This window comes from Schistocerca americana, chromosome 4 (genome assembly GCF_021461395.2).
Source record: "Schistocerca americana isolate TAMUIC-IGC-003095 chromosome 4, iqSchAmer2.1, whole genome shotgun sequence".
In the NCBI taxonomy this organism is placed as follows: domain Eukaryota; kingdom Metazoa; phylum Arthropoda; class Insecta; order Orthoptera; family Acrididae; genus Schistocerca; species Schistocerca americana.
Genome location: NC_060122.1, coordinates 587198421 through 587224458, shown reverse-complemented (window position 1 = coordinate 587224458; position 26038 = coordinate 587198421). Strand labels below are relative to the sequence as shown.

The 26038-nt window shown below is 37.4% G+C and overlaps 1 protein-coding gene across 2 annotated transcripts in view; it reads left to right on the top strand.

Annotated features, from left to right (window-relative positions):
- Positions 1-1979: 1979 nt before the first annotated feature.
- The window catches only part of LOC124612688 (INO80 complex subunit D), a 158534-nt gene continuing 134475 nt past the window's right edge, over positions 1980-26038 (top strand). The window contains exons 1-2 of one of the 2 annotated variants that reach the window (XM_047141023.1): positions 1980-2119; positions 2226-2383. The gene's annotated coding sequence lies outside the window, so the exon portion shown is untranslated. The remainder of the gene's footprint in view (positions 2120-2225; positions 2384-26038) is intronic. The other variant, XM_047141024.1, reaches the window with a different exon arrangement.

The following is a 26038-nucleotide window of genomic DNA, read 5'->3' as shown; positions in this document are numbered from 1 at the left end:
ACGACACCTTCATTATCCTTCATTACGTGATCTGTGTGACATAGATATTTTATATGCAATGGATAATTTGTCCAAATTGGTTTATTCCATGTACCAAGCTGGCTTGGCATACAGTGTAATCCAGTAATATCAGAAAATTGAGTCCGCCTTGATGCAAAACACCTTGTTACACATTTATTTCTTTATTCTCCCAAACTAGTTTTTGGCGACAAATATCACCATCATCAGTGGTATTTTTAAAATCTAAAACAGGCAGAAAATAGCATGGTTACACAAAAACATTAGCACATGCTATTTTCTGCACGTTTTAGATTAAAAAACCACTGATGTGGTGATATTTGTCGCCGAAACTAGTTTGGGAGAATAAAGAAGTAAACGAATAACGAGGTGTTTTGCATCAAGGCGGACTCAGTTTTCTGATATTACTGTTTTTCAATGCAAACACGGACCAAATGGAAGAGTTCCAAGATAAAATCACAGTGTAAGCCAATGACAATAACTTCTCCATTGTATATAAAATATCGTTGTCACATAGATCACTTCATCCTGGAGAGTGAAAGTGGCCAGTAAATAAGTAGCAGCTTTCGTGTTAAACACATACGTCATTTGGTGTTAGGTGTTCATATGCCTATTGCACACCTTAATATTTAAATATTTTTCAAAGAACTGGTAGCAGAGAGTCAGGCCATTATTTAAATAGTACGTGTTTCTCACCATCTTCCTGTATTGTCATTTTTGTAGCATATTTTAATCTGCAATCTACCATGGAAATAAAATGCCCGACAGATAACGAAAATGTTATCAAATGTTGGTTAAAGAGCTTTCTGCTTAACTCCTCCTACACCTTAGAGATATTATTTATTAGGGATAAATAGTCATTAAAAAATAAGCCTGTTAATGGCCAGTATACAACTAAATAAATATTTTAATTTTTTAGGTAGTTCTACGAAGGTGTTGTACATTTGTCCTGTTGACACGGTCCACATGAAAATGTTTACCGTGATTTTGATATATGGAACAATTAACAGACTAACTAAGTGGATGTTCTAACTTTGACACATTTCCCATTTTGTTTATACGTGTTGCTGATTATTATGACGATCGGATCAGGTGCAAGAAGATTCTTCAACAGTTAGGAATAGTTAGAGATGAACTGAAGACACTTAGGAGGACAGCATTTACAGTGGAATAACTGTGCGGTAGCTGCAACGTGTTTGTCAATTGTGAAGCAGACAACAAACTATACGTTGCACAATCAAGAACTTCACCTGAAGCATTACCTAACTTATTACTGAAAAATTCCGAATAATTCGATTGTATAGTAAGGTTAATTGTTATTCTTCACGAATCCTATCGCCAAAGATCAAAGATAGATCATATGTCCTAAAATGCGGATAAGATTTATCATAGAAAGATTATTGTACCAATTTGAGATCGATTTGGATAAATATAACATATGCTTTCTACGAACATGGTGCTAATAAAAAGAAAATTTGGATCATTTGAATGTGACATATAAAGTAACCTTTAGCGGTCCTTGAGGTACTGGTATTGTTGATGTTCGAAAATCAGAACCACCAATGAGGACGAAATGTAGTGCAGAAGGAGGTTGTAGGTAAATAAATAAACCCGCTGTTTGCCCCGCAGAAGTGAATAAAATTCTCTGTAACTCGAATTTCAGGGGTCGTTTGAGAGAAAAAACGTGTTCTGTGCGACAAAATTCGTGAAACAATTCCAAAAAACTTAATTTTGATTCGATACGTTCGCAGTTACCTCGGTCACAAATGAAGGAACTTTTAGAGTAAATGATGCCTGCATCAGTGTTGAGTTTTAATAAGTGTATTTTTAGAATATAAGCTTTCCACGAAAAACAACTAATTAAGCCGTTTTACTTGCTTACAAAAGGAATTTGCACGTTTTAAAGGCTTCATACAGATTAATGCGCGGTAGCCATTTTGATGAAATTTTATGACAATTGTTCCGTTCCACTAGAAAACGGGAAATTTCTTTTATTATGGTGTTTGAAAATACAGTAAAATGTTACGTCTTAAACCATTAGTGTATTTATATCTCAAGATTGTAGCATAATCAATTCGATTCTTATCAACCGAATATCCTCGTAAGTATCATCGCGTATATATTACAGTACATTTTATGTTTCCTGGAAGAACAAATCATGTTTGGTGAGGAGTACAATGTTGTGGTGCATATTTTTTCAAATACAGCGAAGTCACTGGATCCGTAGAAAGCTGATGTTAGTTTATGTACAGTTTCCCGCGTTTACTGTGGTAACATGACTATGTGCGTAGTGCACTTAACCTAACATTATCAGGAAACGTACGCGCTGGCTGTTTTTGTTGTTACTTCTGCCAACGGAGAACAGGTATGTTGTTATGGGTCACACTACTCAGGCTAAGTCATTATCTGTCTCCTATGAAATAAGTAGAGTGAATGTTTATGATTTGAACGGTCTGTGTTTATTTTGAGGAGCCTTTGTTCTTGTACGCAATTCACGAGATTTGAGCTCGTCTGTAAATAATGTTAGCCAGTTTACATTGTGATAAGTGATTCGTTTCTTGAAATAAGCTCATTAACTTTTCATCCGTATCAATTCTATCCCAGGATTCACTGGCTTATTTACAAAATGAGTAGTTGTTTACATTATGTGTTTTTGTTACATACAAGCATTGCTACCTGTTAGTCGAGTTAAATATACAATGTTGACAAACAGCAATAGGATTTGTGAAGAATTAGATGGGAGCTTTTTATTGCAAATGTATATGTTTTGAAATTGGGACCTACTCACTGTTGCTGGTTTTTGAAATGCTTAAAACTTCAGTGTGGATTGCTTTAATTAGCCAAACAAAGCTGTTGAAGTACTGCAGTGTTTTTTGGTGTGGTTTGCTTTGTCATTGTGTACATGATTTAGAACTGCTGAGGTTATGTGACAGTGTACTCTTAAGTACATATAATTGGACAGGAAACAATACATTAGTGTGTGGTACATCTCGAATTGGGGTGTGTGTGTGTGTGTGTGTGTGTGTGTGTGTGTGTGTGTGTGTGTGGAAGTATGGTAGCTTGAGGTAATTATCAGTCAGGTAAATTTAGAGTAATTAACAAATTGCTCACCATCCCGACGGGAACCTGATTTTTTTGGTCAAATAATTTTTATTTTCTGTCAGAACTTTCTTTTTCATGTAGTTATGTGTAGGTCCTATATCAAATCAAATTATTTTCCTGGTGTGTTTACAGCAACATCAGTTTCGCAATGTAGCCAAAAAAATTAAAAAATCTTCTAGTTTAATTTTCTGTTGTAATTTAGGATCAACAGTGGCTAAATTTTCTGCAGAGTTATCAGTATACATTGAACATTCTTCAAGCTAGAAAGAAAATTTCTAGACATTAGCATGGTAGAGAAAGGAATTTTGAAAAACTGAATAGTTTTGATATGCTGTGGGGTAATTTTAAGGCAGTGTATTGTTTGTGATGCTACAAGATAATTAAGTTTTGTTTTAAGCAAAAAATCACAGTAGTAAAAATCCCACAGACATACATTTAAGGAAGGTAAATCCTACTTAGAGACCAGGTACACTACACACAGTGTAAGCGTTGAAAGTTTCATCAGGAAGTATGGGCTAAAGAGGAACTCAAAATCGTCCCAAAGGACAAGGAGATGGCATGGCTGGAAAGAAGACAATTATTCCAGAATATGAAGAAGTGGAACTAGCAAACTCACCTTGATGCACAGCCAAATTGGAATTTGGACTGACAAAAGAAGCAGTGGAAGCTGCAATAGAAATGTGATTGAGCAAAGCATTCATACTCTTTCACCAATAACTGGCTAGTGGAAGACTGATTACAAATCTTTAAAAACATGATGATTTGATGGGGAAGAAACCAGAACCCTCACACCAAGCTGAAAATGATGTCACAAATGTTCTATTCATAATTTACAATGTTTATGATTAGATGATAAAGAGTGGAGCAGTTTGCTGTAAAACATGATTGAAATGTGTTTATATTCGTTATGAGTCTAGTTTCTGCCTAGATCCATCTGAAACAAAAGAAAGACCTCATGGAAATTTAAAACAGGCGTTTAAAATAGTTAGGAAAGGGTAGATATTGGTGGCCATTAAAAAAACAAGTGAAAATTGTTGCAGAAGCCTTCTTATGTTTTGGGCATATCAAGGCAGTGTCATATAGACCATTTCATGCGAAAGCCATTGATGATACGAATTACCTTTACTGCAATATCAAAAAGTATTACAAAGAGTCTGTTAAAACTGAGAAGTGTAAAACTGTAGTTCAGAAATAATATTTTTGGTTTAATCTGACATTAAATGGCTGTACACTCTATGGGATTCTGAAAAACAATGTTATTTTTGTAGAGGCATCAGTTGTGACTTACGCCCCTGTAAAAATAAAGTTTCACTAGCAGCACTGATGATCATGTGTTTGTCATTTAATACTTTTTACTTGCACTTCTTGACGACATTACCAGTAGAGTTCCCAAGCAAACAGTACGCTGCACTTGTTTTGACTGTTGCACATTGTTTTCTTCACTATACGTGCAGCTAAATGTGCATTGCGCTGTAGGTTGGCAATTTATCTATTATTTGTAATACAAAGTCTCCTTCTTAGAGTTATATTAATGTTGAGGAGCAATGCTGTAATTCAGTAATTGAAGAAATAGTAAACAACTGGAATATTGTTGTTTGTTGTTGTGGTCTTCAGTCCTGAGACTGGTTTGATGCAGCTCTCCAAGCTACTCTACCCTGTGCAAGCTTTTTCATCTCCCAGTACCTACTGCAACCTACATCCTTCTGAATCTGTTTAGTGTATTCATCTCTTGGTCTCCCTCTACGATTTTTACCCTCCACGCTGCCCTCCAATACTAAATTGGTGATCCCTTGATGCCTCAGAACATGTCCTACCAACCGATCCCTTCTTCTGGTCAAGTTGTGCCACAAACTTCTCTTCTCCCCAATCCTATTCAATACTTCCTCATTAGTTATGTGATCTACCCATCTAATCTTCAGCATTCTTCTGTAGCACCACATTTCGAAAGCTTCTATTCTCTTCTTGTCCAAACTATTTATCGTCCATGTTTCACTTCCATACATGGCTACACTCCATACAAATACTTTCAGAAATGACTTCCTGACACTTAAATCTATATTCGATGTTAACAAATTTCTCTTCTTCAGAAACGATTTCCTTGCCATTGCCAGCCTACATTTTATATCCTCTCTACTTCGACCATCATCAGTTATTTTGCTCCCCAAATAGCAAAACTCCTTTACTACTTTAAGTGCCTCATTTCCTAATCTAATTCCCTCAGCATCACCCGACTTAATTAGACTACATTCCATTACCCTTGTTTTGCTTTTGTTGATGTTCATCTTATATCCTCCTTTCAAGACACTGTCCATTCCATTCAACTGCTCTTCCAAGTCCTTTGCTGTCTCTGACAGAATTACAATGTCATCGGCGAACCTCAAAGTTTTTATTTCTTCTCCATGAATTTTAATACCTACTCCGAATTTTTCTTTTGTTTCTTTTACTGCTTGCTCAATATACAGATTGAACAACATCGGGGAGAGGCTACAACCCTGTCTTACTCCCTTCCCAACCACTGCTTCCCTTTCATGTCCCTCGACTCTTATAACTGCCATCTGGTTTCTGTACAAATTGTAAATAGCCTTTCGCTCCCTGTATTTTACCCCTGCCACCTTTAGAATTTGAAAGAGAGTATTCCAGTCAACATTGTCAAAAGCTTTCTCTAAATCTACAAATGCTAGAAACGTAGGTTTGCCTTTCCTTAATCTTTCTTCTAAGATAAGTCGTAAGGTCAGTATTGCCTCACGTGTTCCAGTGTTTCTACGGAATCCAAACTGATCTTCCCCGAGGTTGGCTTCTACTAGTTTTTCCATTCGTCTGTAAAGAATTCGTGTTAGTATTTTGCAGCTGTGACTTATTAAGCTGATAGTTCGGTAATTTTCACATCTGTCAACACCTGCTTTCTTTGGGATTGGAATTATTATATTCTTCTTGAAGTCTGAGGGTATTTCGCCTGTTTCATACATCTTGCTCACCAGATGGTAGAGTTTTGTCAGGACTGGCTCTCCCACGGCCGTCAGTAGTTCCAATGGAATATTGTCTACTCCGGGGGCCTTGTTTCGACTCAGGTCTTTCAGTGCTCTGTCAAATTCTTCACGCAGTATCATATCTCCCATTTCATCTTCATCTACATCCTCTTCCATTTCCATAACATTGTCCTCAAGTACATCGCCCTTGTATAGACCCTCTATATACTCCTTCCACCTTTCTGCTTTCCCTTCTTTGCTTAGAACTGGGTTTCCATCTGAGCTCTTGATATTCATACAAGTCGTTCTCTTATCTCCAAAGGTCTCTTTAATTTTCCTGTAGGCGGTATCTATCTTACCCCTAGTGAGATAGGCCTCTACATCCTTACATTTGTCCTCTAGCCATCCCTGCTTAGCCATTTTGCACTTCCTGTCGATCTCATTTTTGAGACGTTTGTATTCCTTTTTGCCTGTTTCACTTACTGCATTTTTATATTTTCTCCTTTCATCAATTAAACTCAATATTTCTTCTGTTACCCAAGGATTTCTACTAGCCCTCGTCTTTTTACCTACTTGATCCTCTGCTGCCTTCACTACTTCATCCCTCAAAGCTACCCATTCTTCTTCTACTGTATTTATTTCCCCCATTCCTGTCAATTGCTCCCTTATGCTCTCCCTGAATCTCTGTACAACCTCTGGTTCTTTTAGTTTATCCAGGTCCCATCTCCTTAAATTCCCACCTTTTTGCAGTTTCTTCAGTTTTAATCTACAGGTCATAACCAATAGATTGTGGTCAGAGTCCACATCTGCCCCTGGAAATGTCTTACAATTTAAAACCTGGTTCCTAAATCTCTGTCTTACCATTATATAATCTATCTGATACCTTTTAGTATCTCCAGGGTTCTTCCATGTATACAACCTTCTTTCATGATTCTTAAACCAAGTGTTAGTTATGATTATGTTGTGCTCTGTGCAAAATTCTACCAGGCGGCTTCCTCTTTCATTTCTGTTCCCCAATCCATATTCACCTACTATGTTTCCTTCTCTCCCTTTTCCTACACTCGAATTCCAGTCACCCATGACTATTAAATTTTCGTCTCCCTTCACAATCTGGAATATTATGGAGGCAGTAATATCAAAATTGCAAGGATAAGTGCAGGCTATGTGAATCATCTAGGGTAAAGTATTCCAGAAAGGAATGTAGATTATCTTTGAGGAAAGGTTCCAATGAAGTCTGTTTCAGTCAAGGAATTAGAAAGAAATTTGAAGTGGTCTGTAAAGAACAGTAGCCAAGACAATGAGGGAATGGGCCGTCAAAAACTTACATGGTGCATTACTATTGTGAAGTGTGGAACTGTAGGTGTTATATAGGATGCAATCAAGATAATGTTAATGTAAATAAAAAGAAGTGTAAGATTTCAGTATCTTTCACATTTATTTTTTAAAATGGCATCAGTTTCCAGCATTTAATGAATTATCACCATTACAAATTCGGGTACTAGAAGGACATTCACATTTGCATCATATGAAACAAAATACCAGTCAAGATATCCATGTAAAGTTATTGTACAGTTTAAGAAGTTGTTCTCAATTTGGAAGGAATGTGTATCAGTTGACTTACAACCATTTAAAAATATATGACGTGATTATTGAATAAATTCCCCAACATAGTGTTTTGGTAGTACACATTTGTCTTTCAGTTACCCCGTTGGTACTCGTACCTGTCCTTTAAATAATCCATGAAGCAGTTGTCTGGAAATTACCCTGTACATATCTGAAATTTACCCCATTCCTTGGGGTAGTTTCCAGTCACCACTTTATTTTTAATTTAGTACAATATGTGAGATAATGAAATTTTCTGCAGATACTGCTTAGTCATATGAGTATATCTCAAAAGAAAGTGTTGACAATCAGTAGGTATTGGAATAAATTGTAGGAAAAGCTGCATTTTTGTCTGGAAATCACCCCGAGCTACACTCTATTTACTATGACAAAACCATTAAAACCACTGTTAATTGGAGACATGGAGATTGTTGATAAGAGATGTGAGGGAATGGTGATGCTGTCTGAGTGATCAGCTAGATTATCCTGCTACTGTACACACTATTCCCAGCTTCTAATCATTCGTAGCATCTTCTGCTACTGCAGTAATTGCATATTCTGTTGTATAAGAAATGGAATTGGAGGGCTTACTTGTGGGAGAATGTCAAGGAAATACTTAAAAACTTAAAATGACATTTGCTTGTAGATTGAAATAAAGTGCCCCATCACAATTGCCTACTTGCAAAGCTTCAAGAATCACCATGAAGTGAGGGAACTAGGAATATATTACAACCCCCTATGAATATATCACACAGGGAGGGAGGGGGGGGAGACAAGATTACGTTAATTGTAGTGTGCACAGAGGCACTTTTAGTAGTCATGCTTTCCACACTTCGTATGAGTATGAAACAGGAAGAAACCCTTATACATGGTACAATAAGAAGCTCCCACTTCCATAAACTTCACACTGGTTTGCATAGTATAACTGTAGGTGTACATTTGTGCTCCCAAGTTCTTTTGTATGAATTTATTAGTGAATGTTTTGCAGACTGAGCTACAGTATACTGATTTGTGTTAAACTTTCTACTTGGTATACATGTTATGTATTCTTAATGTCTTACTTTGTGAATTGTATTTTATTCATCTTATGACGTACATTTGCAATCCATTTGGTTTGCATACAGGAGACATGTCAAAATTTATAATACAGTTACAGTGATTTTTACATTAATAAATAATAGCACTACAGTAAATAATAACAGATTAGATTAGTTTTTTGTTCCTTAGATCCGTGCTGAGGAGATCCTCGTGGATGTGGAACATGTAAAATTTTTTTAAGCTGAAATAACAATACTAGTAGTATGAATATATACAATACATCATTTGTTTCTATTAAAAAATTTGTCAATGGAGTAGAAGGAGTTGGCCGCTAGTAAGTCTTTCGGGCTCCTTTTAAACTGATCTTTATTTGTAACTAAATTTTTTATGTTTGCTGGCAAATTATTGAAGATGAGTGTTGCTGAGTAGTGGACCCCTTTTTGAACTAAAGTAAGTGCTTTCAAGTCCTTGTGCAGATCATTTTTGTTCCTGGTATTGTATGTTTGAACTGAGCTGTTTGTTGGAAAAAGAGATATATTATTTAGGACAAATTTCATTAAGGAGTAAATATACTGAGAGGCAGTAGGTAGTATACCCAGTTTTTTGAAGAGGTTTCTACAGGACGTCCGTGAATTTACTCCACAAATAATACATATTACACTCTTTTGGACTCTGAAAGCTTTTGTTTGACTTGAAGAGTTACTCCAAAATATTATACCGTATGACATTATGGAATAAAAGTAGGCAAAGTATGCAAGCTTGTTCATTTTTATGTCGCCTATGTCTGCTAACACTTGAATTGCAAATACAGATTTGTTAAGCTGTTTCTGCAGTTCTGTGGTGTGCTCCTTCCAACTGAATGTGTTGTCAAGTTGTAATCCCAGGGATTTAAGACTGTCAACCTCTTCTATCTGCGCTTCTTCATACTTAATGCATATGCTAGGTGGAAACCTCTTACAGGTTCTGAATTGCATATAGTGAGTCTTTTCAAAGTTTAATGTCAGTGAGTTGGCTTTAAACCATTTATTAATATCCAGGAAAATATCATTAGCATGTCTTTCAAGAACTACACTCTACATACTATTTATTGCAGTACTTGTGTCATCTGCAAACAAAATGAACTCTGCTTCTGGCAGTGTAACTGATGAGAGATCATTAATGTACACAAGAAAAATCAGTGGCCCTAAGATGGATCTTTGTGGGACACCAGATGTAATTTCTTCCTATTCTGATGATGACTGATGACTTAATTCACTAGTCCCTTGCACTGACAGCCTTTGTTTCCTGTTAGCGAGGTATGACTTGAACCATTTTGCAGCACTGCCCGTGACACCATAGAATTCTAATTTATTTAAAAGGATGTTGTGGTTCACACAATCAAATGCCTTTGAAAAATCACAGAAAATACCTGCTGCTTGTAATTTGTTATTTAATGAATTAAGTACATTTTCACTGTAGGTGTAAATAGCCTTCTCGATATCGGGACCCTTCAGAAATCCAAACTGTGTTCTTGATAATATGTTATTTGTGATCAGATGGTTGAGAAGCTGCCTGTACATCACTTTTTCTAAAATTCTTGAAAACGCTGGCAAAAGTGAAATCGGTCTGTAGTTTGATGGTATCTCTTTATCCCCTTTCTTGAATAGAGGCTTAACATCTGCATATTTTAGCCAGTCAGGAAATGTCCCAGTTATAATTGACTGGTTACACAAGTAACTTAGAATTGTATTAAACTCACAAGAACATGCCTTAATTAACTTTGTTGATATTTCATCGTAACCACTAGAATGCTTTGTTTTTAAAGATTTTATTAAAATGGCTCTGAGCACTATGGGACTTAACATCTATGGTCATCAGTCCCCTAGAACTTAGAACTACTTAAACCTAACTAACCTAAGGACAGCACACAACACCCAGTCATCACGAGGCAGAGAAAATCCCTGACCTCGCCGGGAATCGAACCTGGGAACCCGGGCATGGGAAGCGAGAACGCTACCGCACGACCACGAGCTGTGGACTAGGATTTTATTATGGAAGTTATTTCTTTTGGTGAAGTGAGTGACATATTCATGTACCTGAGGCTATTTGTAAAGGCTAGTTTCAGATATTCAAGGGCATTCTTTACTGATCCTGACAATCCCATTCTATCAGTAACGGATATAAAGTAATTGTTAAATAGATTTGCCACACTATGTCCATCGGTTGCTAATGTTTCATCTATCTTTAATGCTATTTGCTCCTGTTCCTTTCTGGTTCTACCAGTCTCCTCTTTCACTATATCCCATATTGTTTTTGTTTTGTTCCCTGACAGTGCTATCATCTTCTCATAGTGCATTTGTTTAGATGTCTGAATTACTTTTTTCAAATATTTTACAATATTCCTTGTATTTAGCTAAATCATCAGCATTGGAGCTATTCTTGGTCGACAGATATATTTTCCTTTTTGTCTTACAGGAAGTCTTTATTCCTTGTGTAATCCATGGTTTTATTATAGACTTCTGTTTAATTTGAGTAACTTTTAGAGGAAAACAGTTTTCAAACATGGTACTAACATTGTTCATGAATGTGTTATATTTTTCATTCATGTCATGAGCACTGTAAACATTTTTCCAGTTCATATCTTTGAGCAGTTTTCTAAAACACCCAATTTTTGGTTGATTGACTACTCTCCTGTACTCAGATTTAGCAGACTTGATAATCTGCTTAGAACTTACATCTAAAACAAGGAGCTGCATGTTATGATCTGATAGTCCATTTATTACAGGTTTTATGATATGATTTTGTTCCTTTGATTTGTCTACAAAAATGTTATCAATGGCTGTCCTTGAGGATTTAGTGATCCTAGTTGGAAAGTTTACAGTGTGAGATAGATTGAAAGACAACATTATAAACTGCAGTAAATGTTTACTGGAAGATTGCATTAGAAAATCTGTATAAAAGTCACCAGCGATCAAAATTTCTTTGTTTCTTCCTGTTAAATAACCCAAAAGAGCTTCTAGATGATTTATGAATAGATTATAATTTCCTGCAGGTGCTCGGTAAATAGTTACTATTATATAGGATCTTTTATGGAACTCTACTTCTGTTGCACATGCTTCTAGATACTGCTCTAAACAGAATTTATTAATGTCAATGTTCTTGAATTTATGGCAGTCTTTAATAAATGTGGCAACTCCTCCTCCATCCATATCTACTCTGCAGAAGTAGTAAGCTAGCTTAAATCCTGAACTGACAAGGATATTTGTTGGGATGTGTAACACATTATATCCAGCTCTAATTTCCAGTTTGTCCTACATGAATTCATCCACTGAGTAATAACACTTCAGTGTCAGTACCTCATATAGCTTTCTTTTAAGTGAACCTAAATTCATCTGCATCAATTGTTCCCTTTTAATTTACTAAAAAATTTCATTCCCATGTATTGAGGTCCCTGGGCATAGAGTCTGAGACAGTTGGTGGGGAGCATAAAATTTTCTTTGTTTCTAGTATCATGTAAACAGACAAAATAGTTACCCTCAAATAATTCATGTCTGGTGTACAAAAATGTAATAACCTCATATATGTATAAGGATGACAGAGTTAATATTTTAAGTTTTCTAAGTAATGATCAACATGGTTCTTTGTGATTTTCAGTGCACATATTTCGAATGATTTTTTTCTGTATTTTTAATACCCGCACTATGTTTGTCAAGCTACCCCAAAAAACTGATATGAAGAAGCCTAGGATGGACAATCTTCTATTGTATTTGTACTTCACTGTATCAGATCTTGTTTATGAACACATTGTGATAAAAGAACAGTTGTAATTAGTGTAGATTTGTCATTAGTTAGTTAGTTAGTTAGTTAAATGTCCCTTACATCATTTGAATGGGTCTGTTGTCAAAATTACATGGTACGAGCAAATTTACAGGGTATTGGTGTTAACATTAGTGGACACACTATTTTTATAGTCCTACTCACACAGCTACACTTGAAATCTAGATGTTTTCTTATTTTATTTTATTACTGTCTACCAGTTTTTAAGCAGATATTTGTCACTAGAATGGAAGGAGTTGTCTTGGAGAAATTATTTTAAGATAAATGTAATACTTGCTTTGCTACCTGTATGTATGTTATTGAGCAGATGACAAAAATTTTTGTTGCTGCATGTTGACTTCCTTTCATAGCCGCTGACCTGCAACTTTAAATGCAAATATTTTAGTGTAAACACACTTTCGTGAATGCATGAAGGACTCCTCTGGGGACGATTCATTGCATGATTGAGATGTTGAAAGGTCAATAAGCACATAAATAAAACTGAAAATCTTGCTAAGCTTTGGGACCATATCCTCCTTCAGATATGCAAATAAACTGAAATATGATATCATCATAAATCTTAGCAGTATTTTCAGCCTTCTTTATGTGCCCATTGACCACTCAACATTTCAACTATATGGTGAATTGTTCTCTTCACACTTTTCATGTTTACATTTCACCAAGAATGTTCTTGTTACGATCATGATGTCTGCCCATCACAATCAATATGTGTAGGTCTTTCCCCTTATTCCAACAGTTCTCTTTGAACAGACAGCAGTACGAATATGTTGTCACAATGTTTCTTCAACCTCAGCAAATGCGTCCACAAGCTAAAGTACATTGCAAGGAGGAGCATATCTCATACAACGATTATCACTATTTTTCTTCTTAATTTCATGGATGGTATGAGGGAGAAATGATAATATGGGTGCCTGCATAAACACTATTTTATGATTTTGTCCTACCGTTCGTACTCATTATATTGTTATTATTATTTTACACCTCTAGTCCATAGGACCAAATTGAGAAGCAAGTCTCCATGGTCTTGGAACATTCATTACATGAAATTACAACAGAAAAGTAATAATAGATAACATAAAATGTTCATGAATCCTAAAAAGACTACAAGCTGTAAGTTTATACAAACACAGTCGACACTGTACTACAGGAATTAATTTAATTTTTCAACCAGAGTGCATTGTAAGAAGAAGAAGAAGATGATGGTCACAGGAGGCAACAAAACAAGGCAATATGGAATAGTGGAGGAGAAGAGACCATTAGAACCAAAGATGAAGAAGAGTATGTAATACGTCGGTAACAGAAGAGTATAGTGTCACAAATGTTAGTAACACGCCTTCTATGTCAGTTGCTGATAGGATACTGGTTATCATGCGCTGCTCTGAAATATTTGAGATCAGCAATTACACATATAAGCAAATAACTTCAGTAATGTGACTAACACCTACCTTTACTTTAGACAAAGTAATGACAGGCATAAAATCTTTAATGAGAAAGAAATAAAAAAAAAATGTCTAGTTTGTGTGATAAAAGATCAAACACTAAGATTGTTTTCTCTGTAGGCATTATAAACATTGAGATAAAAAAATAGCAAATTTAGTAGGTCCTAGAGTTAAGGAGGTCTGTTAGTTTATTTTTTGTTGCCATTAATAAATAGTTTGTAGCAAATTCACTGGATGACATATTCCGTGAATTTATAAAACACATAGGGGAACATGGAAGAACTTGGCTGAAGAAGTTCTACAATGATATACTCAAGACCGGAAGGGTGCCTCAACAGTTAAAGATTGCACACACATTAGCAATCCTCAAATCTGGAAAGCCAGTACATGACCCCTCAAGTTAATGGCCAATTGCACTGCTGAGTGTGTGCTTCAAACTACTGGAACGACTCATCCATAACAGAATACAAGGAATAATAAACAACATAACCCCAACATATCAGGCTGGGTTCAGAAGAAAGTGGAGCTGCCCTGAGCAGGTCCTAGCCTTGACATCCTACATTGAGGCTGGATTCCAAAAGAAACTAAAGACATCAGTGGCCTTTGTTGATCTGTCAGCAGCATATGACACTGTGTGGCTAGATGAACTCCTGCTGAAGTTACAAAAAGCATGTACCAAGTAAGAAACTGACGACACTTGTGGGAAATATGTTAACCAACCGCTACTTCAAGGTTAGCGTTGGACAAAAACAGAGCGAGTCATTTACCTTGAAAAATGGGCTCCCCCAAGAGTCCTTCCTAACACCCCCACTTTTCAGTCTGTACACCAGTGACATGCCAAACACTGCTGGCGCAAAATTTTGCTATGCCGATGACCTTGCCATAGCTGTACAAACCAGCACACTTGAGGAAGGAGAAGCTATGTTATCTGGAGACTTAGAAACTCTCAACACATACTACAAAGCATGGAGACTCCATCCAAATGCAGCAAAGACAGAAGACTGCACATTCCATCTAAACAACGGAATTGCAAACCAGCCATTGAATGTGAGCTGCTGCCAATAAAAGGTTAGACATAATTTCCAGCCTAAATACCTTGGTGTCATACTAGATCGCTCTCTGATGTATAAAAAACACTTGGAAAAACAAGCCAAAAACTAAAGACCGGAAACAACATTGTAAAGAAACTAGCTGGTACAACATGGGGTGCTGACGAATCAACTCTACGTACTACAGTACTGACGCTGGTGTACCCAGTTGCTGAATACTGTGCTCCAGTGTGGCAACATAGTGCCCGCACGAGAAAGCTGGACGTACACCTGAAAAAGTCATTGAGGATAATTACGGGCACATTAAAATCCACCCTGATCGCCTGGCTACACACCATCAGCAACATCGCACCACCTGAATTACGACGCCAAGAAGCAGTCAATCAAGAATGGAGGGAATTACACCACCCCGACTACCCACAAGACCTCCCAATTCACACAGTCTTAAACAACACTCTCCCCAGACCACTTAAAATCTCGCAGTCCACTGTGGCATAATGGAAGGAATGATAAGAAGTTTGACATTAAGGAAGAGTGGCACAAGGGGTGGAATGCTGCCAGCCTAACAGGATTTCATCTGCAGAGAAGTGAGTGGACAAGGCTGAACAGAATAAGAAGTGGCCACACCAGGTGCAATGCTATGATGCACAAGTGGGGTTTCCGAGATTCTCCAGCCTGTGATTGTGGGGCCCAAGGACAAACTGTTCAACAAATTGTTAGAGACTGTCCTCAGAGGAAGTATCATGGACCATGTAGTGACTTTATTAATGCTACTCCCTCTGCTGTTGGTTGGCTTCAATCATTAGATGTTGAACTATGATTAAATGTGTCTACCTTTTTTTAACTTGCAATTATATCAGTCAAAGTAGTCAGTAATATTAAGTTAGTAATTTTCACAATTTAAAAATGTGTATAAAATTTGTGCCAAAAGGTATATACAAGTACTTAATTAGATGTTGTTATTGTTGTTGTAGTCTTCAGTCCAGAGACTGGTTTGATGCAGCTCTCCATGCTACTCTATCCTGTGCAAGGTTCTTCATCTCCCAGTACCTACTGCAACCTACATCCTTCTGAAACTGTTCAGTGTATTCACCTCTTAGTCTCCCTCAGCAATTTTTACCCTCCACACTGCCCTCCAATACTTAATTGGTGATCCCTTGATGCCTCAGAATATGCCCTACAAACCGATCCCTTCTTCTAATCAAGTTGTGCCACAAATTTCTCTTCTCTCCAATTCTATTCAATACTTCCTCATTAGTTATGTGATCTACCCATCTAATCTTCAGCATTTTTCTGTAGCACCACATTTCGAAATCTTATATTCTCTTCTTGTCTAAACTATTTATCGTCCATGTTTCACTTGCATACATGGCTACAGTCCATACAAATACTTTCAGAAACGACTTCCTGACACTGTACTCGATGTTAACAAATTTCTCTTCTGCAGAAATGCGTTCCTTCCCATTGCCAGTCTACATTTTATATCCTATCTACTTCGACCATCATCAGTTATTTTGCTCCCCAAATAGCAATACTCATTTACTAATTTAAGCGTCTCATTTCCTAATCTAATTCCTGCAGCATCACCCGATTTAATTCAACTACATTCCATTATTCTCGGTTTGCTTTTGTTGATGTTCATCTTATATCCTCCTTTCAAGACCATGTCCATTTCGTTCAGCTGCTCTTCCAGGTCCTTTGCTGTCTCTGACAGAATTACAATGTCATCAGCGAACCTCAAAGTTCTTATTTCTTCTCCCTGGATTTTAATTCCTACTCCGAATTTTTCTTTCGTTTCCTTTACTGCTTGCTCAATATCCAGATTGAATAACATCGGGGAGAGGCTACAACCCCGTCTCACTCCCTTCCCAACCACTGCTTCCTTTGCATGTCCCTCGACTCCTATAACTGCCATCTGGTTTCTGTACGAATTGTAAATAGCCTTTCGTTCCTTGTATTTTACCCCTGCCACCTTCAGAAATTGAAAGAGAGTATTCCAGTCAACATTGTCAAAAGCTTTCTCTAAGTCTACAAATTCTAGAAACATAGGTTTGCCTTTCCTTAATCTTTCTTCTAAGATAAGTCGTAGGTTCAGTATTGCCTCGCGTGTTCCAACATTTCTACGGAATTCAAACTGATCTTCCCCAAGGTCGGCTTCTACCAGTTTTTCCATTCGTCTGTAAAGAATTCAGGTTAGTATTTTGCAGCAGTGGCTTATTAAACTGATAGTTAGGTAATTTTCACATCTGTCAACACCTGCTTTCTTTGGGATTGGAATTATTATATTCTTCTTGAAGTCTGAGGGTATTTCGCCTGTCTCGTACATCTTGCTCACCAGATGGTAGAGTTTTGTCAGGATTGGCTCTCCCAAGGCTGTCAGTAGTTCTAATGGAACGTTGTCTACTCCTGGGGCCTTGTTTCGACTTAGGTCTTTCAGTGCTCTGTCAAACTCTTCACACAGTTATCATATCTCCCATTTCATCTTCATCTACATTCTCTTCCATTTCTATAATATTGTCCTTAAGAACATCGCCCTTGTATAGACCCTCTATATACTCCTTCCACCTTTCTGCTTTCCCTTCTTTCCTTAGAACTGGGTTTCCATCTGAGCTCTTGATATTCATGCAAGTGGTTCTCTTTTCTCCAAAGGTCTCTTTAATTTTCCTTTAGGCAGTATTCATCTTACCCCTAGTGATATGTGCCTCTACATCCTTACATTTGTCCTCTAGCCATCCCTGCTTAGCCATTTTGCACTTCCTGTCGATCTCATTTTTGAGACTTTGTATTCCTCTTTGACTGCTTCATTTACTGCATTTTTATATTTTCTCCTTTTATCAATTAAATTAAATATCTCTTGTGTTACCCAAGGATTTCTATTAGCCGTCATCTTTTTACCTACTTGATCCTCTGCTACTTTTACTATTTCGTCTCTCAAATCTACTCATTCTTCTTCTATTGTATTTCTTTCCCCCATTCTTGTCAATCGTTCCCTAATGCTCTCCCTGAAGCTCTCTACCACCTCTGATTCTTTCAGTTTATCTAAGTCCTATCTCCTCCAATTCCCACCGTTTTGCAGTTTCTTCAGTTTTAATCTACTGTTCATAACCAATAGATTGTGGTCAGAGTCCACATCTGCCCCTGGAAAAGTCTTATAATTTAAAACCTGGTTCCTGAATCTCAGTCTTACCATTATATAATCCATCTGAAACCTGTCAGTATCTCCAGGGTTCTTCCATGTATACAACCTTAATTAGATATACATGTAAAATTAAACTTTATGTGCTTGTCAGTGTTTGTTGTTGTTGCCATACGATAAATAAAATAATAAATAAGCAAAGTACTGTTATTAAACTTTGAGAAAACTAACTAAGTGTAGATCACAACATTGTTATGGTTCCCAACCAGAGTACACACAGCATGAGAACATGTGGAGGTTAAAGTTCATAGGATTATTACTTGGCAGAAGGATTATTACTTGGCAGAAATTTCACTTGGGGAAAACATCGTGAACCTGTCAGAACACCTAAAGAAATAGCGGTTTGCAATGCAAATGTTGTCAGGCATAGGTGATGCAAAAATTAAAAGCAAAATTGCGTGCTTTGCTTACATTATTCCATAATTTCATACTGTGTGTGTGTGTGTCCCGGGGGGGGGGGGGGGAGGGGGGGGGGGGAGGGGGGGGGGGGTTGCTTATTAAGCCAAAGTGTGTAATGGAATTTTTTGTTATGTGAATTCAATATCATCTACTGTTCAAAGAACTGTGGATACTAACTACCACTTGTCTATATGTTTACTTGTTAAAATTTGTCATACATAATTCACTTTCTTTTCAAACCAGCAGCACAGTTCAGGGAGTCAATCCTAGGAACAAGTTGCTACCAACTACGAAATGTTTAGCTTGTAGAGCCGTTTTCACAAGGGCTGCTTTGTGTGAAACTGGCAATGTATAAAAAAAGTTCCTCGAGATTGCTGGCTTAATAGACCGAGGATCTACAAATTGCTGTCCTGACACAGCTTTTTGTATAGGCATAGTCCATAACAATTCAAGCAGGCTAAGAAAAAATCTTACCTTCGTAGTCTCACATGTTAGAGAATTTAGCATATGTTAAAATGAAGAACTAAGTAAGGAACATATTTTTTTTCTTTTCTCCAAAAAAATTTCTGCTCCGAGATAACAGCCCTCTAAAGATGACCACTGCGCATACCATTTTGAAGATGTGGATTTTGGAAAAAAATTTAAAAATGCTGTATTTCTGGAGCAATTCCATGTATTTTGTTGGTCTTTTTTTATTTGAAAGATATTTGCTTTATGATTACAAAGAAATCCTCCATTTGGACTTACCTGTCCAAGTTCTTTTACTATAGTGTCCTGAACATTTTTTTATAACTTTTCCAAAAATATCAGTCCATCAAATTTTGATATTTTTTTCCGCTGATTAGTGCCATATAGTTCTCCATTCCGTGAAAAGGAAAGCTTCCACTTTTATGTTGAAAAGGTTTTATAAACAATTGAAATTTTTGCCATACATAAAACCTGTTTTATTATCACATAACAGGCTCATAAATATCAAAACCTAGCCTTATTTAACATAATTTTAGTTTTGAAAGATGAGTAAGAGACTCTTTTTTTCAAGCATTTCAAATGTTTCCAAAATATATGTGAAAGATCCAAAGACTTAAAGGTTTCAATTTAGAGAACTTCCGTGCACTCTGTTTTGTACTGAAATTAGCCAACCAGTGTACTAAAAATGTGTTCCACTGCTTCAGTATCTTCGTTTGATATAGAGCGATGCCTTCCTGTTGAACCAATAGAAACTGGAGCACTTACAATCTGCAGAACATTGTGAACAGGAAGTGAGTACAGATGGCATTGTTGCTGTCCTTCAGCTGGAAACCTATATCCAGCAGCTGGTCCATGAGGTAGCAAAAAGTTCACTACAGTTTCGTTTAACTAATAACTGGTGTCTATAATCTCTGCAATCCACCAATCACAGTCATACACACATGCCACAAACATCCCCTTTCTCAGGTTGTGAATCTGAATATTATCCTGATGTTTCTGAGCTGTTGGCTAAATGAATGAAATTTCTTCTTTCTTGCTCTTTAATGTGCGTGCAGTATGAGTTCGCCCATTGCTTTGAGTCCAAAAATGAGTCTTCTGAATTCCTTTCACAGGATTAGTTTGTTTGGACGATTAGTTTTTTTCTGCTCATGGAATTCTTCTATTTCCTCTTTGGACAAAAGAATGAGGGCTGTGGATGTGTAAGATTTCACGACTCTTGTAAAATCCTCATGTTTCTGAATTCCAGCTATATTTGGTCTGGAAAGATTATGTTTTGTAGCATGGTGCTTCAGCAGGCCTCCTACCCCATCATGAGGCACCTTCCATGACCAGTAGCACGGTATACCGTATTTACTCGAATCTAAGCCGCACTCGAATCTAAGCCGCACCTGAAAAATGAGACTCGAAATAAAGGAAAAAAAAATTCCTGAATCTAAGCCGCACCTGAAATTTGAGACTCGAAATTCAAGGGGAGAGAAAAGTTTTAGGCCGCACCTCCAAATCGAATCAAAGTTGGTCCATTGTAATATGAGACACAATTTAGGTCTAATGAATGACGATACAGCTACAGTAGTTTGGTTCGAGTCATAAGCTTAGCAGTTAAGCTTTACCAGGTAGCCATTGCTAAGCGTCAGGCGCTCCGTCCGTATTTATACGGGTACCCTTCCTTTTTCACGTGCTTCGTTTGGTTTGAATCTATTGCTTATTTTGCTTCGATCTGATAAGTGCCGTTTTCTTTGTTATAGGTGTTTACGTCACTCTAAGCTGAAAATGCATTACTGTACTGTGTCATGCATTGTTTGTCGCATTCTGATAGTGCGTGTTTACGGACTGTCGCCGCTCGCGGCATGGCCTGCTTTTGTGCGCGCTACTGCCGCTAACAATAAAAAAAAGAGAGGAATCGTCTTATTAGCGAAACAATGGCAAGAGACTGCTATTTGTTGTTACTTACACACTGCTGCTTTCTTTGTTAATGATCAACAAGAACCAAATAATAGACTGCGTATGATAGAACATGTTCTGAACGAGAGTTAGGCGAAAATTTTTCTCCGTTTGAAAATCTTTGCGGCCGCTTCTTTAGTACATCAAATTCTGCACAGAAATTAGAATTAGATTTGCAAATCAAGTCAGTTGCCGTGCTTCATTTCTGACTGTATCACTTAATACGAATATAAACATGACACGATACATATATTCTTCCGCGTTTGCTGTTGTCTCACTCCAGTTTCGTAGTTTATTAGGCAGGCAGGATTTAAATGAGATAGCAGCAAACACGAAAGAAAACATGGCAAAATGTTTATATTCATATTATTCTTATGGTGAAGAGAATACTGCATGTGATTCACAATTCATAAAAGTTCCTATTAGCAACCATCTCTTGTCACAGGTAGGAAAAATTTCAGAACGTAGAGTTGGCCATATTGACAAACATCCCAAACAGTCTTGCCAGTCGGATTTTCTTAGTACATTGAAATTCTGCTACATTCGAAGATGAACAGTACGGAGTTTGTATTTACTTCGTTGGATAATGTATGAAAATGCAGTGGTCGAAACTCGGGGCGAAGAAAAAAAGCTCGTCTTCCACCTTTTTTTTTAATTTATTTACTGACGCAGAGGTTTTGGCGCCAGTATTTATCTCTGTGCCTACAAACAATGCCTGTGTAGCGCTACATATATTCGACGGCAGAAGTTCGTTGTGGCGGCCCCTACCTTTTCAGAATTCCCGCATGCTTTGCACTCGATTCTAAGCCGCAAGCGGTTTTTTGGATTACAAAAACCGGAAAAAAGTGCGGCTTAGATTCGAGTAAATACGGTATCCAGTCAGCTGGCACAAGAGACTTACTCAATTCAAACAGCTGGTAATGATTTTTAAAATGACAAAGAGCACCATCAGAAATAATTATGATCTTCCATGCCCCTGTTCGCGGTTGAAGAATTTTGCACATCGCTAGCAAAGCATGTGCTGAGTCATATCCTATGTCATCACTTACAACTGCAACACTTGTGGTCTTGTTTTGAAAATATGTCACTCCTGTAATCAGGGTGTATACGACCCGGGGCAACCGGGAAATCCGGGAAAAAACCCGGGAATTTTTTCATCCGGGAGAAAACCGAGAAAAACCCGGGAATTTTTCATTGTTTTAGCTTTCAGTTAAATTTTTGTAATTTTGACTGCAGACTTGATTCTCTAGCAAAGAATGTTATTGTATCCTGCTACTGGAGAATGATACTGCAGCAATAGAATATAAACAAGAGGGAAAAAAATAAAACTTTAGTGTCAAAGGAAATGTGCAATTTACAACAAAAAACCGTGCACACACAAGCGTCTGCAAATAGCAAAAATGTGTCAAAGGCCGTAGGGCGCAGACTGTAATTCTTCGTAACAATAAACTGCTTGCTATGAGCATGACGTCAAAACTGTTCACATTAGGTTCGTTTGACCAATTGCCAGCGGTCTGTTGCGCATGCGCATTTGACTCTCGTATTAAGCAGTACCTTCTCCCGCTACTTGAAGTTTGGCTGTTAGCTGTAGCGGTAGTAGCAGCAAGCAGCCAGATGGAAACGAGAAAAATTTTTCTCGCGCGCCCTAGCTGCCAGATTCACTCTTGCACAGAGTTGTCTGAGTTGTAGTGGGGAGGGGGTTAGTCTCCTCGTGACCCGTGTTTACGTTAAGTGATTTCGCTGCTTCTCTTCGTGTACAGTTCCCACGTCAAATGAAAACTCATCAGAGTTCTGTGGCCGGGAGCTATCAAGTGAATTAAAATACATTCACATAATTACGGAGGGCAAAAATATATTATTAATTTCAGTTTTCTGGTTTTATTTTATTTCTAAGTTAGTAGCAGTCAAGCATTAATCGCCTTGCAGAACAGTGAAGTTTCGCAAGTTTGCTAAAGAAATTTGGCGTTATTAATCTTTCCGCCGAGGCAATCATTTTATTTGAAACGAAGTGTTTCATTCTACAGTATTGGCTAGTTCCAACTGTTTGCTGAATTTCAAGTGCACGTTTTTTTTAATCATCTTCTGCCATATATGGCATTATGCCATAATGAAGAACCAGAAATGAGATCGTAGAGTACTGGTACGCCAAGAAAATTTACATCCCAAAAACCACACTGAAAAGCTTAATATCAGAAGGGACCTACTTCATTGTGAATCTGGAAAAAGCCAATTTGCACTTCAAGCCGAATCATGCATTTTAGTATGGTTTACGAAATTCCGATGCTCTTTGGAGTATCCTCTGATGCACTGTTTCTTTTATGGTGTAATGTAAGCTCTCTTAGTGCTTTATACACACGAACATACGGGCTTCCTACACCACTGCAGCTGCACACGCACAATAATGCCTGTTTGCTGGCGCTCTCTGGCAACTGGTAAATCGAACCTGTTTCTAACAGTCTCCGGATAGTATTGCGAACGGTAGTTAGAAAAGCGTTACTTTCAAAGTAAATTTCTTTTTACGCAAGATGAATTATATTAGGTGTGAGAAAGTGGGATGGTTATCTAAATCACAGAGCGTTCGAAACTGAACAGTTTGAGTACCAGCCACTTACAAGAATTTGGAGCCGAGACATTTATGTCATAATTTTAAATTTACTGGCACATTTGTGTGATGTGTCTTAAAGTATAACACACGCAAAAAAGATCAATATTACATGTGAAAGCTTAGCTTCTGTTGTAGCGTGTTAATCTTAGAGACTAACATAATACATGAAAGCTTAGCTTTTCTTGTAGATATACGGTTCTGTGTACATTAATGTAAACCGTTAACTTTTCCTCTTGCGTGTTCGCGCTATGTAACCAGTGATCTTTCTATTGGCTGACTATAACACTTGTCCTATGCTCTGAATAGCTGCTGTCATCGGCTGACGAGATCTCGTGGCTTGAGACATGACTCGCTTACATAAGGACATCGCAACCTCGGTTTCAACGCTCCGGAAACTAACGCGCTGTGTTTGGTGCAATTCGAATTTATACTGTCGCAATACTAAAATATGCAACGTATATGTTGCTGAAAATCAAAGGTCTTTCCAAAACTTCTCTCCCTTTTTTTTATTTTTTATTTTATTAAAAGTATCTCCAAAACTTCTTTGCCCCGTCTTTTCTTTTTTATCCGGTAAGTTCTATGCGATTGTATAAAAGTTTTACAGTTCCGAGGGAAAATCTACGGAAAAGCTACTGTCAGTTAGCACAGAAAAAGTGTATTTTCGCCCGGGAAAAAGCATATTTTTTAAACGGGATATCCGGGAATAATCCGGGATTTTTTTTTCCTTGTCCCCGTATACACCCTGTGTAAGAACTGAAACCTGGTCATTACTCCAATGATACCCTTGTACTTCTTGTGGAAGAATTACAGTCCAGTTTTCAGCAAGATCACAGTGAAGCACTAAACATAGTTCTTCAGCCTGTACACACCCTTTCACTTCTGCAATGCATTTTTGTTGCAATTTCTTCAGATGCTGGTGTGTTCTTGCTTTCACTGAGCATTTACCAAGTTCATCAATGAAACTGTCAGAGGCCAACAGTTTTCTTAATTAGTTTACTTTCCTCCCATGTCACATATGTAATTTCTGCAGAGTTATCTGCTATGTCTTCCAGGCCAAGTGTCTGTAAAGACAGTCCTCCCTTTCCAGGGCAGTCACCACATACTTGAAACAAACAAGTCTCTCGCTTTTTGTCACGGACTACTAAATACTTCACATGCCCAACCAAAGTTTCATATATCACTAGCTCCAATAAGTTCTTCAAAGTTACCACATGACGTTCAAAATCCAAGCAGTACACACATAAACAGACATCTCCAGGCGGGTGTGGAACTACCCACTTAGGTCGTAGTGCATAAAATTAAGATCTTCCAGTATGTAAAGTTGTATAGTTGCTCTTATAAATTGCAAAAGTGTGTTTAATACTGCGAGTCAAGTACCTCTTCACTTTCAAAGTTTTTTGACCTTCAACTGTTACGGTTATATTGTCTTTTTTTTGTTGGCACTTGGGTGAGAATAGTCCCATTTGTCTTCCAGATAAAATGACGGCACTATTTGGACTTGAGCTGCTTCTACAGGATGACCATAATAGGGATCTGGTCTTCCAAAAACTCATTTTACTGACCTCACATTTCTTGATTTGTCTACCATGTACTTTGATACTGATGGAATGTGGTTCAAAATTGTTTTCTTTGAAAATGTCTCTGGAATAATAGTTAAAACTTGCACCTTTTCACTGTATGCACACTATTCAACAGCTGAATTGATATGTGTGAAAAAGTCCTGGCAAGAGGTGCTAGAGTGCTTCAGTTCATTTTCTTCTATTTTGAAGAGTGTGGTCAGTTCTGCTAGTGTATTCATCCATAGCTTTAGCAATTTCTCTGCGCTTTCTTGATGAGAACACTTATTCCCAACCTGAACAAAGTCTGTCTTTTGTTTGTCTTATATATTACACTTTTATGGATATTCAGATAGTCAGCACATTTCACTCTGCTGTGGCCCCAGTCAGAACACAATTCAAACAGTCCTTTTCACAAAACCCACTGCAACTGTGTCAACTGGCAAATTCCTCACAAAAACACAGAACTTGCTGGATGGTCTCAGATAACGTGCAGTGAACAAACACGACAAAGAAACTGACAAGAAACTACAACAAAGTGTAAGAAATATCTGCAACACTGGAAGTGAGAAAAAAAATAACTGCAACAAAGAAAGTGATAAGACTCTCTGGCTCTGAGCACTATGGGACTTAACATCTGTGGTCATCAGTCCCCTAGAACTTAGAACTACTTAAACCTAAGGACATCACACACATCCATGCCCGAGGCAGGACTTGAACCTGCGACCGTAGCAGAAAATGATAAGAAATAACTGCAACAAAGACAATAGAAATAAACATTATAACAAAGAAATTAGAAAGAAATTATTAAGAAACAACTTCAGTGACGACATTCATTACCCA